Here is a 13495-nt window from a genome sequence, read left to right on the forward strand (position 1 = left end):
GCTGTGGTTGATCGCGCAGATGATGTTATATGTTCGGTTTGATTGATTTGCGGAACGCTTCAACTGTGGGTGAGCAGTCCACTTGCCACCCCGGGTATCTGGGAAAACAAAACGAAAAAAAAAAAACAAAACAAAGGACCGTTAAAGGGCGCAAACTATCGATGGGTAAGGCTTTCTCCAAATTGCGACGATTGTCACCTGCCCACCACAAGCTTTGCTCACTTTCGTTTTTGTCCAGGCAAGGTTTTTTTTTTCAATCAGTTGCGAATACTCACATAAAGGGTCCTGAAGGATGATGCCTTTGTTAATGTGTTTCCCTCTATGTGGTCTGCCACTCGATGAAAGACCACAGAAGAGAAAGCTTACAGCGCGCCCTTACATCAAGGGCTTTGAAGGAGTAGTTCCGCACAACGGGAGAACACTTGCGGTAACGTTTCGCGTTACCGGTACAGGGCACAAAAGCGACCCGATGCTTGTGTGTTGCCACAAGTTCGTCCGGTCAACAGACACGCGGCCCGTCTGGCCACTTTAATTGACCGATGGTGGCGTTGGCTTTCACTCGCCATTAAATAAGGCCGAACCGAAACGATATACAAACGAAACAAACAAACAAAAAAAAAAACGAAAAGCGAAATCTCTAGCGTGTGCAAATTTGCTTCCGCCTTCGACAACGCCAGTCGCGTTTGTTTTGGGAGCAATTCAAACTGCATAATTATCCGCAATCACTGGGAGAAAGAGAGCGAGAGTAAACGTTGCGATATGTTCAAATCTGTTGGATGCTAGTCACCACGTTTGATTTGAAATCGTTCCGGAAAGACATTGAACGTGCACGCGATGCACTCTACAACATGTGCCCAAATGCATATGCTTGCCGATAAGAGCTCGACACGCTTTCGGATGAAGCGTCTTATCGCTTGAATGGATCAGCAAATCAGCAACTTATCGGGATGAACTTATCAGCCGTTGGCTACAGGATTACTTGGTAGGATGGGCGGATGAAGGCATCGCTTTAGTGGACGGATGAGGAAGCCACAGCCATGCTGCAGCAGTGACGATTCGTTAACCCTCGAACAAGCAAGACGAAGCAAAAGATTCTTGTTGTTTGCAAGTCTGGTGCTGTTTATTTGTTTGTTATTGTTTAAAGTCTCTGCTCTCCATATTTGTCTGATGTTTTCCAAATCTTGACATTAGATTAAATTTTCACACGGATGTCATTTTTGGATTTCATATTCATAAACCTATGCTGTTGTGTACGCAAAGGCTTCTTCTGCATTCCTCTCGCGTTGATATGGAGTGTCTCTCTTTGTAGGAAAAATTCTCCGCCAGCAAGAACGAAACCTCTCAACCGGCAATGTTTATCCGCATTGCACTTGGCGTTACTTTTTTTGGTGGTTGTCTGTGTTTTTTTTTTTTTTTTTTTTGATGTACTAATGTAGGCAACAGTAGGAATATCGGAATAGCGAAATTTGTATCACCATTATTTGCTAACTTGCGGCCCGTTACGTGAACCAACGAAGCAAATAACTCCGGTAAGCTTGTTAACTGTGTAAACACTCACTTTTTCCTAAATAATATTCTTGTGTTGTGTATGGTGATGGTCTACAGCTTCATCTCCAACCGGCTAGCCGACAGAAACTCACACTCACTGTAGCCTCGACTTACCTGCGATGTTTCGATTCACCAAGCACCCCGGATGAGATCAACCTGTCAGGCAGGATCGACGGCACGAAAGATTCACACTACAACCGACGATTTTGACAGCTCACACTGTACGGACCGTTCTGCTTCACACCGCGCTATAACGTAAAATGTGTGCTGCCCGAGAGACACCAGTCCAGCACCGTTTTCGTGAGCGATCCAACAAAAAACCAACGTACTTGCCACCCCACCCTGCCCATACTCGTTCAAGAGTTACAGTAGCTCCTAAACCAACTGTGCGAGACGTGGTGCGATTGATAAAATTATGAGCTATCAAGGCAGCGACAAATTACAAACTGTTGAAATCGCTATGGAACTGTCAAAAAAAGTAAAATTAACTATTCCAACATTTTCTCCGTTGCCCTGTGTAGGTACCTTGCGTTTGTTCTAAAAAAGGCCGGTACGTTTGCCAGGTTTTTAAAAAGCGATTTCGAAGCGAAGAAAATTACACAAACACTCAATAGAACCTGCAATTTTGATTTTGAAATCTCTCGTGGCCCGCGGATTCAAGATATTAATGCGCATGGAATACGGAAAGTACATTAAAGGCTTTAAATGATTAAATTTACCATACTAATAGGTAAAACGTGAATTTCTCAAAAAGGCCATGTGCCATGAAAGATTTTAAAATCCAAATTTCAGGTCCTGTTGAATGTTAGGGAAATTTTCTCGCTTTGAAATCGCTTTTTGAGAACCAGGCGCATACACAAGCTGCCTACACGGAGTAAGGTTGAAATCAGAGGTTAAAAAATCTCTGACAGTTTCACATCGATATCAATGGATTCAAATTTGCCGTGGTTCGGGACCTTAATTTGAAATTATTAGATTAAATTTTTAGGATTAGATTAAATTAGGAGATTAAAACTTGCCTGGCCGTTCTTTATGAATAAAAAAAAAATTAAAATGTATTTTAGAATTAAATAATGCACAGCTAGCAATACAGCCTGGCCGTCCTTTATGAATAAAAAAATAAAAAATAAAAAATAATAATGCACAGCTCCGTCCGCATTTGACGTGTATACTACTGTACCAAGGAGAATGAGACACTGTTTCCAGCGAGAGATATTTTGAGAGCATAACTTTATAACATGAGAAAGAGCGCCAACTATGAAAAAAAGCGTGTGGATTCATGAGGGGGACGGATAATCACGGACAATCCGCAATCTTGCAATTGCGGTCAGGTGAAACTTGATGTAAACATTTAGTTTTTCCACTATTTGTGTTAAATGTTGCTTTGTAAATATCCTATATCTTGTACCAATAGAAAAACATACAGCTGTTACACATATAGAACATATATACAAACAAGGGGACAATAGTATAGGTCCATCTTAATATGTGTTTTTTTAAACTACTGCATTATCGAAGCAGGTACAGGCGACAGCGACGCCAGTCATCAAACGACAGGACCGGGGTGTAAATCAAATATCAAATAAAGCATCAAATATTTGAACTGGCCAGGCAAAAAAAAATGTTTAGAGTTGTTGCTGAGAATATAACAAATAAATAAAATTTTACATTTAATGAAAAATCCTATCCTTCATCCTTGAAGGTTCTTCAGTGTTGTCAGTGTTTGTAGCAATACCGCACTGATACGGGTATGATCCGACACCTCCTTTTTTTTTTTGTTAAGGGGGAGGGAACCTTCAAAAGGTCCCCATCTCGGAAGGTGGTCTGCGGCTACAGACCAACCCTGATCCGACACCTCCTGAAGGTTAATATAGGTTACCTACTCCAACTACTGAAGACTAACTACTCCGACTCAATACGTCTACGACGTACAGAACGGTAACATATCGGGGGTTGGGGTTGTGGGAGAGGCCTTGCAAGCCGCCCCTAGAGAAAACAACTACCGCAAACGAAAATATCGCACCGGTCCAATCGATGCAGACCCCCGCAAGGAAAAAGGACTTACAATTGGAGGCTCGGAACCTGAAATTGTATATCACTTACATCTGATGGAAGCATCCGAATCCTGTTAGATGAGGTCCAGGCCCGTGGCTTCGAGATAGTAGCACTTCAGAAGGTGCGCTGGAAGGGTGCAATGGTGCGCCAGTACCATAGCAACTGCACAATCTACCAAAGTAGTGGAGAAACGCGTGAGCTCGGTCAGCGTTCATGGTGCTAGGTGCGATGCAACAATGGGTGTTTGGATGGTTGCCAGTCAACGAACGAATGTGCAGGTTGAGGATTCGTGGCAGGTTCTTCAAACTGAGCATCATAAATGTGCACAGTCCGCACCTTGGGAGCACCGATGACGAGAACGAGCTCTTCTTTACGCAGCTGGAGATACGCAGGAGTATGATGCTCAGGTCGGACGGGAGGAGGTATATAAACCAACAATCGGAAGTTTCAGCGCATGAGCATTCGCAGCACCTTTTGCCAGCACGTACCTCGGTTCAGCTACACCTGGAGATCACCATTACAAACCTACTCCCAAATCGACCACGTTCTAATAGACGGAAGGCACTTTTTGGATATTATCGACGGGAAAACGTACAGAGGCCCAAACGTTGACTCGGACCATTTCCTGGTAATGGTAAAGCTGCTCCAGAAACTCTTCGTGGTCAACAAGCAACAGAGCAAGCCTACCCCTAGGCTCAATCTGGATCGGCTGTGGCGTGCTGATGTGGGGGAGGGGTATGCGGCAGCGCTCGGGGAAGTGCTCTCGGGCGACAATCCCACAATGCCCCTCGGAGATCACTGGCGTATGGTAGAACGAGCCATCAGCACAGCAGCCGAACTGAAAATTGCCCACTTACCACACAGACAGCGAAAGGAATGGTTCGACGAAGAGTGCACTCGTGCACTATCCGAGAAGAATGCAGCACGCGCCCTCATGCTTCAGCATGAAACACGTCAGAACGTGGAAAACTATAAACGACTGAGGAGACAGCAGACCCTGCTCTTCCAGGACAAGAAGCGCCGCTTTGAAGAGTCAGATGAAAAGCTGCTAGAGCAGCTTCACAATCGGGGGACGCCCTCTCGTTTTACAGGAGGTTGAAAAAGCCACGGAGTGGATTTGCTCCTACAAGAGCAATGTGCCAGGACGCAGACGGAAAACTGACCTGACAGACGAGCGGAAGGTGATAGAAAGGTGGAAGTGCTACTTCGAAGGACACCAGAACGGAACAGAGACAGGAGAGGTTGGTACTAGTAGTAGAACAAGCCAACAGCAGCAGAAACAATAACATCAGTGACAGCAATAGTGCAGAAGACGAAGTGCCTCCGCCATCTCTGCAGCTCCGCGAGCTCTTCAAGCTTCCATCCGCGAGCTCTTGCCCCATCTTGAGGCCGGAAAGGCTTACCGTCGAAATCCACAAGCTGATCACGAGAATCTGGAATAATTACCGGAGGAGTGGAAACTGGGAGTCATTCACCCAGTCTACAAAAAGGGCGACAGACTGGAATGCTCGAACTATCGTGCCATTTCAGTCCTTAATGCCGCCTATAAGACCCTGTCACAGATCTTGTTCTGCAGACTTGCTCCCCTTGCTACAGATTTCGTCGGCAGCTACCAAGCGGGGTTTGTTGGAGGCAATTCCACCACCGACCAAATCTTCATTCTTCGGCAGATCCTCCAGAAGTGCCGAGAGCGCCAGGCCACCATGAATGGGGCGCAGTGCAAAGTTAGAGTATCGAACATGCTGTCGGAATCGTTCGAATCTCACAGGGGTCTGAGGAAAGGGGACGGACTCTCCTGTCTACTGTTCAATATAGCCTTGGATGGTGTCATACGAAGCGCGGGGCTAGACAACGATATCCGTTGCACGATTGTGTACCGAGCTCTTCAATTTCTTGGCTTCGCGGATGACATTGACATCGTTGGCAAGACGACAGCGAAGGTGTGTGAGGCGTACGCCCGACTGATAAGTGAAGCAGCAAGAATTGGATTGATGATCAATGCGACGAGGACGAAATACCTGCTTGCCGGAGGCTCCCCGAGTTTCATATTCAGTTTTAAACGAAGATCTGTTGTGCCAGAGAGTAGAATTCTTAAATATATTTGGTTCGGAGGCGAACACTGCATTCATAGATGAGGTAGGATTCAATGCGCATGCAGAATACGGCCGTTCCTGGTTTGGCACACCAGCCATTATGTGAGTGCGACGAGTTCGGGCGAGTAATATTTCAGTTTGTTGCGCAATCAACAAAAATGAATTATGATTTTATGTGTTATGGTGCAACCTGATGCGTTGGAGCTACGCACTGACAGACACTCAGCTCAGTGAGTGTCCTAGGGCGCTGACCGCAGGATCGGGTCAGCGCGCAATCTATAAGCGACCAGGTAGAAAGGATTCGGCACTCAGTTTTAAGATAGCGAAGCGTTCGGTGTGTTGCGTGCGGTGCGTGCGTTAATTTCAATATGTTTAACAAATTTTAGTATCGTTTTTGTCTTGAATGCAATGTTTTAATATAAACAACTCGGACACCTTAAACACAAGACACAACATTTCAAAGATTTCGCTATAATACAGCATCATTTGTAGGTTTTTTTGTTAGAAAATGTATTTAATAAGCAGGCTAACAAAAAAAAAGTGTGGCTTCTGTTAAGAAGGCACACTGGTTACGGACAACGATCGATTTCACCATGCACGGCCAGTGAAGACTATTTTAGAGAGGAATCCTTCTTTTAAAATATTGGTTTAGCCGCCATATTCGCCGTTCCTAAATCAGAAACAACGTTCCTAAAGGTTGCAATGCAGAAGGTTTGAACTAGAAAGAAGAAGGGATAATCTTCCAACGGAAGAAGCTTTTATCAACAGCTGGACATGAAGGAAACCATGAGGAATTAAAAAATTGATTAATTAATTAATTAATTAAATTAATTTCATACAAGAAAACAAAACAATATTCTAAGCTTATCTTAAGCTAAGCTTACTTAAGCTCAACTTACTTAAGCTAATTCTTAGCTTAAGGAAGTCAATAACACTACTTTCTTCTTACAATTTCTTTGTCGCGCGACGTTTGAGATCGAATGTCACCTTATTTATCGTACAGAATAGTACCTCAATCCTCTAATAAAGGAAGAAATATGCATTGGTGATGATAATATTAGTTATATCGTCATCTCCAAACAAAATTCATAAAGCAAAGTATAATTATAACCAACGCAGAAATTCCATGGAATTAAAAAGAGCTAAATGCGAAATGTGGTCGATGTAAAAACAGTTTATCACTAACAAATAAACAATTTTGTGTTACAGAACCAACAACGGATAACAACGGAGCAAATTCCAGATTACTCCGGAGTTACTCCGAAGTTGACTCCGGATTTTTTCCAGAAGTTCCCATCACTAATTTTTAATAGAAAATAAGATAATTAATCAATCGTTAAAATCTAAGATTAGGTAAATAAAATAGTTGTAAACCGTTTATAACAAAAAAGATGGCGGGGATCTAGAGATAAATTACTTTGAGTTGAGTTAAACTTCGACCAAGAATAGACAGTAAGATCCTCTAAGTACCATCTAAGAATTTAGATGAGCCGGTCGTTATCGGTACGATAAAGCAAAAAAAAAAGCAATCACATTCACGACAAAACCAGGCATAAAGAAACTGGAATGATGCGTGTGAAAAGTCTGAAAGATGTGAAATTGTGCACAAAAACTCGGCTGCGATATTTTTTCAAACCATTTAAAAGTATAATTTAATTGAAGATTATTAAATCTTTTCATTCTTTCATTTCAACAGCAGGTCCTGAGACGTTGGTTAATAAACGATCGTCAAAAGCGTTCGCGATACAAATTAGCAATCATTTACACTTCTGCTCGAAATAGTTACACGTGTTTGACTTGTGCGTTAACAACTAGTTTTATACTGTTAAACCATCTTATTGTTTTAACAGAAATAAATACTAAAAGATATTGTTTTAACCGAAATGTTAAATTAAAATTTAAAAATTTGTTAAATATTCGCAATTTCAGCTTTTGTTTAACAACCGTTCCCCCGCATCAAGACTGGCTATGCAACTACGTAGTATCAGCATGTCTAGTAAGCCGGTTTCAGAAACTCCAAGTCATTCCAACAGTTGCTCCAATAAAAGTTCTTATTTCTTATTTATTGATAAGATAGCTCGTTCTTACAAACGCGAGCATATGATACTATTTGGAATGGAGATCTGCATTAAGTGAGTTTAAGAGGCGAACGTAGTCCCAAAGACCCGCTGTGTAGAGTCTCGAAATAAAATGAATCTCTCAAATACTATAAATGGAACATTAAAAATGGTAAAAACAAACCAAAGATCTACAATTTAAATGTCTGTCGAGTGTCATCTAGAACTTGCGAATAAGCTTGCCCTCAACAATGCTTGCTGATAATGTACAGCAAGCATGAGACGCCTGTACAGAAGGACATTATGCAGTTCATCGGAAATAGGGGGAATTCCAGATTTACATGCAATGTGCATTGTGTCGACGAGAAATACAATCCGTGCAAGAGTTCGATCAGTTCCATAGCCAAATTTACTCTAACATCGATAAGAGTAAACATCATTTCGATTCGGGTTTCCTTCTGTTTATTTTAATTTAAATTCAATTTGACTTATAGAAAAAAAACGATTCATATCATTTTTCTGATTTTGTTCCAGCCCTTTCTTTTTTTTCTTCCTCTCCCTCCCTCTCGCTGTTTCTCTCTTTTTCTCTCCTTCTCTCTCTCTCTCTCTATCTATTCCATTTTCCTTTTTTCTTCGCATCTTATATGTTGCCTGTTTTGTTCTTCTTGTTTAGTTTTGTTCTTTCTCCTGTTCTTTCGACATAAGTCCCTACACCCATGTACTTCACAAAGTAAGAAACAGCATTTCAGCACCACCTCACAACAAACTCACATCCACACAATCAACACCATTTCGAGCCTGTATAGTAGATATATCGTAAGTTCGCAGAAGGTTCACTTTCCTATCGACGATATGGAACAAGGGGATAGCCACAATTTTTCGACAGATGGTTTTCGATCACGAATGGCGCTGATGGTTCACTTCACTTCAGATATTTACCATCCTTTTTCCCGCTTTCACCTCAAGCATGGCGTATGATGCAGCAGCTACATTACCAATTAATCTTCACCTCGCATCCTCACATCCATGTACGCCATCTGGACCGTTACGGTAAAGTATCCATTTGATTTTTCTTTGCAGAAGTATTAGTAGTTCTGTTTGTGGATTGAGTGCATTACCTTCTCCCCCGGTTTCGGCTCAACGCTGGGTTAAGTGGGGCGTGCGCGCCTGTGCGTATGCAACAATTTTGCCAAATCGCCTAGTCGCCTTGCAACTCTATTGACAAAATAGCCTTAATAGGCACTACTAAGGGGTTTCCCAATATAAAATTTGCCTTCGTAGTGCCTTAGTTGGCAGATGTACAAAGATTTTGTCAATAGAGAAGTCCGGCCTTGGGAAACCTTGACCCGTGCCCGAACAATGTCCTCAATAGTACGAATTTCAATCGGTCCTTGGCTGCCAACGAAGGTTTCAACATGATTGCATAGTTTCAGGTGTAGCGTACCCATTGCCACAAAAACCGCGGATCAGTGTGCGAGAGGAGAAGAGTAATAAATACACTTCGTAAGTCGATTTTGTTTGTCTGTGTGTGTTCCTTTTTTTTTGCTATAAGTTGTTAATTGTATAAGATAGCTTGTTTGATTACTTAATCACCACCACTGGTATGTATTTCCCATTTGTTTTCCTCTTTCCCTCCCTTTTATGCTGTTCCACCTCTAGGTAGTATCATCATTGTTCGCAGCTCTGTATCACATTCTGATGCAGCAATGAGTTGAAATATGATTTATCTGTCTTTTTTTTCTTGTTAATGCAGTTAGTTAAGCGCGTCCAAGAGAGCACGTGTATCCGTTAATATGTTTCGCTTTTTGTATTTTTTTTTTTAGTTTTATTGCAGTAAAGTGCCATCATCGTTCACACCTCCGCAGCACATCCACTCTGACCGGTACTAATTTATTTGTTTGCTAAAAGAGTAAATGCTTAGTATGTGATTTGTATTACCAGTTTTGTTCTCGTCTGGTTGATTGGTAATTCCGTATGATCGTACGCATTTACATGCTTTTTTACCGTTTCGCTCTAATGCTTTCCGGGTTATATTATGGTTAGCGCAAAAGTAATTCTTCCGCTCAGCTGTCTCACCACTCGGACGAAACAAAAACCAATGAGGATAATGCAATCTTTGCACAAGCCAAATGGTACTTTAAATCATAGAAATAACTAGTCTTACACATACGATCGGGAAGAAAACGAAAGATGTGCACTGCACTATAACTTTATGCGTAGGTGTAAAAATGTTTCCATTAAGTATTAATGTTCGTCTGGTTTTAAGTCGCAAATGAAAAACGCCTATATTTGAATCACAAAATTGTCCCGCCGGCCTGTTACCACGCAATACGTGTACGCAATACGATACTATTATAATTTAACTCATATTCAAGTTTCCCTATCGCTGCATGGACTTTCTTCTCTTAGTAGGTATATGCCGCAATCAATTAGCTAAACAAACAAAATTGTAATCATTATTGGAGCAAAATAATTGTCCCATCTTCAATTGAAATGCATTCTCACACAGATTTACTAAAGCGTTCAAAATATTGAATTTTCGTTTAAAAAAAAGACAGTAGCAAACTAAAGTACTCGTCAACGATCAGCAGACCCAAAACCGAAGGCGATGTTTGGACCCAAGCGAAAAATTAGAGCACATCAATAATACTACCATTTTTACAATGAGCTTGACATTCTTCTTGGAATAAATTTTTTCTGCATGAAAAAACATTTAAAAAACCACAACCATAAAAACAAAACTTTGACACGAATAATGCACGAATAAATGGACAAGAATGTACGCGAACGTACAATGAGTTTCTCTAGTTAACCGATTTTTTTTAAATATAGTTTTTCAAATTTTACTGCGTATATTTTTTGTTTTACTGTGCTTCTCAATTCTCACACATACCCTTCTAATCTGTCGCTGTACACACCACACACACACACACACAAGTGTTGTTGTTGAATAAAATAAGTTTTACACAGACAAAAAGCCATTTAAACGGTTTGCATTCCTACTGACTGGCTGACTCCAAAATTCAGTTGCAGTTAGCTGCAGCTGGTAGCTAGTATTCAACCAACTGTTTGAAGAAAAAAAAATGGAAAAACTTAATTTTTTACCCTTATGTTCCCTTTGCTAACATAAATAGGATTCGGTTTTTAACTATGCCACGTGTTTGCCGTCCATTACTTACTTACTTAAAACTAGTCAGTTTGCTTCTGGTTGCATTAGTACCGGGATCAATAAAACATGTACTTTTATAGAGCAATAATAGTTGTAGATGTACGTGTGAATGTGTTGAGTTATAATATCGTAACCAAACAGCAAATGCCTACATAGTTGGCATTATATTTCAGCACAACATGTTTACGCTTCTAGCTAATAAAACAAAAATCAAAAGGAAAGAAAAATAGATACCCATCAGAGATGAGTCACTAATATTCAGAAGCCGCAATTCACAGCAAACAAAAAAAATCAAAGCGTGGAAGTAGCCTAACGTCTGTACCAAATCTGAAATGTTGTTCCAAACGCGCATCCTCATCTTTAGTTCACCTTTAGCACAGTGAAACAAAACAAAAACACAAACAAAATTACCCCAACAAGCGAAGAAAGGTTTAGGTGGGACCTCGGAAATGATGATGGTAGGTCAACTTGTACACGTTGAGTCATAGTTTACCGAACGCCGTAAATCGTGGAAGGAACGGAAACGAATAATAGATATATGTATACATGTAAAATAGGATTGAGAAAACAAAAACGAAACACACCATAGATTTACGTGTAATATATATGTAATTACTCCTTTCCTTTGCGTTTTGTATTTAAACCTGCCACTAATGTTTTTTTTTTCTCGTGAATCTTCCTAGCTGTTTTTTTACTTTTTTTGCTTCTTTTTGTTGCTTTGTTTTGTTTGTAAATCGTTCGCTAACACGCAAGTAACGCAGTTCATTAGTATCTCGCCTTAGTAACACCCTTCTAGTCTGCCCCCTTTTTTTCTTTTCTCTCTCTCTCTCTCTCTCTCTCTCTCTCAGAGCCCATTAATTATCCGCATCATCATCTATAATTCTACTTGGCTGTACTTTCGCTCATTTTAGCTTTTGTGTTGCACTTCCCATACGTACGAGCGCGATTATTATATGCTGCTGTTGCCTCATTGACAAAATTGCCTAAATAACCTACCACTAAGGAGATTTGTCAATACAAATTTGCCTTAATAGAGCCTTAGTAGGCAGATTTTGTCAATTAGGCGTGTTATGTTTTTCTTGTGCATCTAGTAGACAATTTGGCGCTCTACTAGCCCCTTCCCCCATCCAACCCTATAACTCTTACCACATCATCCTTCCGAACCTTAATATCTTGACGATCTTTTGTCTTGGCTGGGCTTGTCCAGCATATAGGCGCTTTTGAGAAGTTAAGGAGTTTGGGGAGGGGCCGGCTTGCTCATCAATGCTACTGCTACACACAAAAGATAGTTTTACGGGTACCGGGATTGCAATCGGTTGTGTGCACGCTATTTCAAATGCTACCCGCATTTTTGTGTGCATCCAATACACAATGACACACACACACACACACTCAAAGATTGGGCCAGAAATGGGAGGACAACGATAGGCAGGTAAATTTTCTACTATCCAAGCACGCTCATCTGTTTTACATGACAATTTTATTTGTTTGGATTTCTGGATTTGCGTTTTCGATCTGTTTTTAAACAAATAACAACGAAATTTCCCGGACGCCATTGTATAAGTAAGGAGTGTGGCAGAGACGTACGATCAAATGTGTTTTTTTTATGTAAGCGAGTATAAGACTTACCCTGGATTCTGTACACAGAGATCACCGCACGCGCAGAATTTTTTCAAGCTTGGTTGTAAGTTGGCATCGTGACAGCAGATTATAATTATTAATTAATAACTTACAAATACCTGCTGCTATGAACACGAATGCCATAAATCTAAAACTCAGAGCGCTCCTTCTATTGATCCAACACCTCCTCACACCTTAGTGCTTCCTGTGGTTTCACTCTTCTTCCTTATATGCTCTATTGTTATATGCCCCTTCGCATGCACGGTGATTTGAATTTGAAATTGTTCGAATAGTTCGTGCACCAAAACACATAATACAGTTTTGGCGGGATTTTTTTCGTGTTCTTCCTGCGGCTTTCGAAGGCCGTTACACAATGCACGAGATAATTTTCTAATTGTTGGGACGATTTGCTGCAGTGGATGGTTTTAAACGGTTGCCTGGGGGGTATTGCGTTTACTGAATGAGGTGGGAAAACAAAAATCGAAAGTGTATTCCCGTGTCCCTACGAGTACTTTCCCTCCCATGGCTCAACACACTAGAGCCCCACATTTGAATATGTTGTGGTGTTGTAACATATAATGACGTCGGAAATGATTAAGGATTGGAGGTGGTTTAAAAATATATTAACTCAAATGCCTTTTGCATCTCATACTACTCAGGAATTTAGGCAAATTATGTTTTAAAATAATAATCTAAAGAAAAATAGCAGAGAACCAGTTGGTGCACAACGGTGACGAGCAGAGATGGTTTGTGCTGTCACCGCTGCTCATGCAGCAGCAGTAGCGGCGGGCGCCAATTGGCGGCAATTTTGTTTGCTGTTGCAGTTCAACAAAACCACCGCTCTACCACCACCACTGGACCACTGGATGTTGATCTTCCGGGTGCATCGAGCCAACGGCATGCTGATGCTTACGTAAAGATAGTTAAGGATAGTATTATTGCTGTTGTTGCTG

The sequence above is a fragment of the Anopheles maculipalpis genome, chromosome X (genome assembly GCF_943734695.1).
Source record: "Anopheles maculipalpis chromosome X, idAnoMacuDA_375_x, whole genome shotgun sequence".
NCBI classification, from domain to species: domain Eukaryota; kingdom Metazoa; phylum Arthropoda; class Insecta; order Diptera; family Culicidae; genus Anopheles; species Anopheles maculipalpis.